Source organism: Solea senegalensis, linkage group LG8 (genome assembly GCF_019176455.1).
Source record: "Solea senegalensis isolate Sse05_10M linkage group LG8, IFAPA_SoseM_1, whole genome shotgun sequence".
Classification (NCBI taxonomy): domain Eukaryota; kingdom Metazoa; phylum Chordata; class Actinopteri; order Pleuronectiformes; family Soleidae; genus Solea; species Solea senegalensis.
This window is the reverse complement of record NC_058028.1, coordinates 24,621,379-24,627,630: the sequence shown is the minus strand read 5'-3', so window position 1 is coordinate 24,627,630 and position 6,252 is coordinate 24,621,379.

Genomic DNA, 6,252 nt, shown 5'->3' with positions numbered 1-6,252 from the left:
GCTCATTTCAAGACAATAACATGACTTCAAAACTCGGGTCCCAAAATGTTCACAAACCCTCTAAGTGGGTGTTGCGACTCGTGAGTACTTTTCCAGTGAAACTTCCAAATTACAATCATACACCCCATGACAGAACAAACATCACACACTCGTTGTTGTTGTTGTTGTCATAGTTGCTATACCAACCACATGCAGTCCCATCCCTAATCGGTCTCTTCTTTTCTTATTTTTGCTGTAACGATAACCAATCAACACTTTTCTTACTTAAACCTGACCAATCAGAGGCAGAGTAGGGCTGGGTCTTCACCCAGTGGCAACAGTTCATGATGTCACCCATGAGAATCGGAATTCCTGATGAGCCAACACATTTTGCAACCGGAGGTGCAGGCGAATGACTCGGGCTTTCGCAATAATCGCAAAACATAAATAGAGCCGTATGAATGAGACTATTGTTCTTGGAGTTTTTCCATTATACAGTTACTACTCAGCTCCACTTTGCTCCACTCTACTCAGTTTGGTATCAGACACGTCATTATTCGTTACTATAGTCCTTCCTCAACATGGGCAGGGTCGTCATAGCATTTTATACATGACAAACGCAAACGAGTGACAAGCATAGCAGTGGTTTTCAGTGTAGTGAATCATTAGAATCGGTTAATTAAAAAGATTAGTTCAGCACTTCCCGCTTGACCAGAGCACAGACGCCATCTGACACAGTTTTACACAGATTTAGCAATGTTGGAAATTAACACATGTTTTCAGGATTTTTAAGTTTTTTTAACTGTTTACTACAGTTTGGCATTGGTCGTCTCTCTGACCCAGTCAGTGGCCGGCACTCTGTTGACGTTACATTTTAGTATCGGCTCAGCTCGCTTGGAACCTCGCCAGAGCAGGTACTATCACTAATGGAAAAGCAAACAAAAGTAGAGCCAAGTGGAGTGGTGCTAAAAAACCCATAATGACAAGATAGCACACTGTTGCACATTTGACTGGCGTTGTCTATTACTGCTGTCATTATCCTATCTTAGCTTAGCAGTGATGCTCTCCCTCTCAGTCAAACACAACAGTGAAAGCCAGTGTAACACAATCACACTGAAGGAGAAGATATTAGAGAGATATGAGTCTACACATGCGCCATAATTCACCGTCTATTTCCCCCTAAATGCTTCCATAATTTACAAAATTGGCACGAGTGATTGAGACCATTAACTGCTTAAGAAAATATTTACTGACATATTCATGTGAGAAGAAAGCTCATTTTTCAATATACTTTCACTTCCTACTTGTCCTCAGGAAGAACCAGGAAGACCACGTCCATGTTGTATGGACGGTCTATGGTTCATAAGCAGCAAAACCTGTTTGGTGACATTTATAGTAATTTGCCATGTTCCAAGACCCAATCCCAAGTTTTGGGGGCACATGTGATGACATGTGACATGAGACCACTTGCTGCTGAGGAACAGGAGGGAGATTCAGTTTTCTTTATCAAAAGGATTTATGTCAGAGACTGTTTCCTGAGAATCAGCTCAGATTAGTGCCGCACTCACAGCCTGTCATTACTGTCTGTCATGACCGTCTGTCAGTTTAAAAGAAGCAAAGGAAAGATCATGTTTTCTTTGCTCTCTCTCTCCTTTGCAGTGAAACAGAAGAGCTATATTTAATTTTTGACAACTGTCACATGAAGGGCAGCAGACTTTGAAGTTGAGCAGAGCGCTCAGTCTTGTTCAAATGTATTTCATAAAAAGTGAATGTGTTGAAACCCAAAGTGAAAACAGCATTCGGTTGGTAATATTCTAAATCAACATGAGGGCGTCCACAAAGTCGACTGAGTATGTGTCTAGACATTAAACCAACTTTCAAACTAGTTTATCAAACCTTTAAATTGAATGTGTTTAACTATTAGTGCTGTCAAATGATTAAAATATTGCAATTAATCGCAATTAATTGCACATTTTAATCTATTCTAAATGTCCCTTGATTTCTTTTTGTCCCATTATTTTTTTCTTGCTTTATTGAGACAATATCTCTGTCACCCTGCATATTTGGAGTTATTCCTCTTATGATGATGGTGACACAAGAATGCCACTGCCTAACTGAGATTCCTAACTGACTGTAATTGTGCTCTGTATTCTCTGCTCATCATTATCCACACCAGTGGCGATTGCTCCGAGACAACAAGGCTCAGCTTCCTCTATATCTCTGCTGCCCTCGTGTATCTCCTCCTACCTGTCAGTGTCAGACAGTGCAGTCACAGCCTGTGCTCCCAGGGCTTCATTGGAGTTGTTTGATTGGAGTTCAAACAATCTTTAAAGGGTACTTCTCTGGAATGTGTTCCTGTTCTTGGCATTTTAATCTGCTCGGCTTGGCACTTCGATTTCACTGTATCTCTGTCTGTCCATGATTAATTGTTATATGTTTATAAGTTTCACTTCTCAATGTGACCTCCAACTAAAATAAAAGTTAAAGAAAAATAAGCTTGATCATTTATAAATGATTCTCTTTGCTGTGAAATGTGTGTGCATGTTTTCGTCGCGCTGAATTTAAAATGATCCAGTTAGAGATGCCAAATGTTCCCTTCCTTGTTTCTGCTTTTTCTAACCTTGTTGTTCCCAACAAAATTATGCTATGTGTAATTCTAGAGGGCCTAAGCGTGAGGATTTAGTTTTGCCTCCGAGTCTCAGGGGTTTTCCCCCTGAAGGGGAAGCTGACATCGTTAAAGGAGCAGCAACTTCTCCGTCAACTGGAAACACCTGAGATCGTCTCACACCAAACAACATATACTGATATACTGCACACGTTCCTGGGAGAACAGGAACACTCATTATGTGAAATGTCGTAAGTTCTCAGAGTTCTAGTGAGCTAAAATGAACAGCAGTAGCAAAAAGTCCCTTTAAAGAGTCCCTTTAAAACACTGCGCAACATTTTGGGCCAAGTGGCATTTTTGTAGACGTGCCTGTGCAGCACTCTTTAATAACGTGCAGAGGCAAAACACGTGCATGGAGGCATTTCCAAGCCAAAGAAACGCTTCAGGCTTCCACAAATCTTACGCCCCAAGGAGACTGAAAACACACACACAGTTCCAGATCTGTAACAGTGAACAGATCCTCTGTTTTCATTCACTCTGCTACAACTACCTGTTGGCAAGGGTTTATGAATAAGACTAATATTTATATTAATATTATACTTTACTGATGCTTTAAAAGCACCTAACATGTTATTTGTCTTAAGTAAGGAATATCAATCATTGCTATTATTGCTAATATATTTGAACTGAATGAAAGTTTTCATTTACCTGCTGTCATGGAGCTTTTATTGTATATAAAATGAGGGAAAGGGCTGAAAATGGTACAAATGAAACATTTGCAAATGAGCAAACTCTTTAATGTTCTTCTGCTATTTGTGTGCATATTTATCATTATGCTTGTTATTTTTATGTTATGTGCAGCATAGGCTTAACCTTACCTGACCTTTAACACTAGCCCCATGCACCACCACCACTTCATCTCTGACTTTTTAATTATTCATATTTTATACTTTTGTATACATGCGTATTTGTTTTTTTATGTGCCTGATACTTTGTTTTGAGAACGGGATCGTTTTTTTAAAACCAGAGCAGGGAAACTTGTGTGTGGACCAGGCCTTGAGTCATGTGTGATTTAAAAAAAAACGACAACAAAAAAAAAACTGAGCACTCAATCAGAGCAAGGAACTGCGTCAGGTTATCGTATGGATCAAATTGACGGGAGGGACTTTGGTTAATCCTATGACTCACTTTGTCAACACTCTACAGTGGCAAAGATTTCAATGTATTATCCTCAAGTGGCTCAAGTGCTTTATTAATATTTAAACGTTTGTGCTATTTAATCAGGTCAAACAGCTTTTTGCACTTGGATACCAAACAGGACCTCACGCACAATAAAGTGGATTAAATGCTATGACTGTAATACCTCATTCCCTTGGGCAAAAATCCAGTTTAATCCTGCAGGTTTAAATGTTTCTTTAGTCAGTGGTAATTTGTTTCCTCAGCGTTCACTCCTGGGTCAAACCGCACTGCAATTTCTTTTCTGTCTGCTCTATATTTGACACGCGTTCATCTTATGGCTGTTAGCATTAATGCTTGCAATGAGCCTTATGTTATGTAAAACTCAGTGCCTTTTATTTAATCCATTAGGTCACTTCAAGTAAATATTTACAGCACATGTGTTAATCACCTTTGTTTTAAACTTCCATATAGTTTTGTTTTATATCGTTGTACACACTAACATTAGTGTGAAAGAGGCTTTAGAGGAGGCTGCAGAGTGGTTTTCATAATGGGAATCAAGGCCTGTTCCTATGTGGTCAATGGCATTTGAATATATCAACACAGATGTGAATAAAGCGCATTTCAAGTCAATTTGAATACACGCTCTAAGAGATCAGGTGAGATGTAATTAAGGACCCGAGAGAAAATTTGCTTCATGGGAACAAACGGGTGAGAGTGGGGGCAGATAACCACAGAGTGGAATCAAACCTAGAATTGAAGACTTTAAAAGTAACAAAACATTTAAAAACATACACAATTCTAGATTACAGATAAGATTTTGGCATGAGCAAATAACTAAAAGTCAAAACACTGGCCTCACATGAATAGCTGTGTAAACCTGTGTATTCGAAGGACTTAAGGAGCTAATATTTGTTCACCTTATCATAATGAGGTTAAAAGATGAGGCCTGATGAGGGCAAGAACATAAGTTGAGGTTTATGTTTGTGTAGCAGGTCATGCGCCCACCACAAAGCCCAGTCCACACAATTCTGACAGCTAATGGAAATGAATCAAGAAGAAACTTTAACAAATGACTGCACACACACACACACACACACACACACGAATACAACACACTCAAACAGTAAAGTGCTTCGTCTTCTGCGGCTCACTGCTGCACACACATTCTCTCACAAGGTGCAACATGCTAATGCTCTTAAAGGCAGAAGCAAGTTTTACAAACCAGCAGCAGCTGTGACTATCAGCTCACCTGCAACTGCTTTCATGAGCCAACGCCACACCTCCACTTCCTCCTGCAGCCGTTTAAATATGACAACGCTGCTGGCTCCATTTTAGAACCCTGAACTGAACTGTGTTTAAGTCGGCACAGGCAGAAATGGACATTCACAATGTCATTGATTCTAATCAGCCAGAACTTCAGACACTCCAAAGCTCACTCAAACATTCAGTTTCAGGTTGTTGTGAAACAAGGAGACACTCTGGCTTTTCACCATTGTTGTTTCCTGTCCTGTAGAAACGAACGTCCCGTTCACAGCAGCAAATGCGCGTCCACTGCGCTTGACTGGTCACAAGTGGACACAAATCATTTTGATCTGAAAACGCTGATATCTAATGAAAACATTATCATCGTTAACTGGACACAAAATGACATGATGTGATTGTAGTGTGGCGCACAAATTCTCCAAGCGTTGGAATGGACTATTTTGACATGCGCAGTGTTGAAGAAGAAGAAGCTTCATGTCTCTGCTCATCCCCCCTCGCTGTCTGCTATCCATCCCATTTTCCTCCTCTTCCACATCTGAGACTTCCCTGGCAGTTTACTGTTATTATTATTATTATTATTGTTATTTTTTTTAATTCCAAATTCTCGTATCCATGTAAACATGACTACTGTCTTCAGGGATAGCACCTGAAGTAGCTTTCAAACATGTACTGAAATCCACAGATTATTCATAAGGAAATATTCTCCTGCCAGGTCTCTGGTTCACACTCTGGAGTGAGTTCATGTGGATAATCCACCTTGGATGGATTTTCTCTGTGTGTGTGTGTGTGTGTGTGTGTGTAGAGAGAGAGAGAGAGAGAGAGAGAGAGAGAGAGAGAGAGAGAGAGAATCACTGGCCCAGTGCCAATCAATGAATGTTCCCATCACCACATATCCAGACTTCTAAATTTGGCTCATCTTGGACAGAAAATGTTCATCATGTCACATCATCATTGCTTGCACCACTGGAGCATCTTGCACATTTATCTTGTTTTCTGATCGTGGAAAAGCACCCCTTTGGCTGAGAGACAACGTCAACAACAGGAGTGGCACCGGAGCCAGCCCAGTCATGCCAAGTCACGTCCGTTCTTCCTGCTCGACTCTTAGCAAACACTAATCAACGCGAAGGTTTTCCTTGAACACTGCAAGACGCCACACGATCAAGATACCAGGTCACACAAAAGCCTGCATGTTAGTGCTTCGTAATAGTTTGTTCACCTTTTTCACC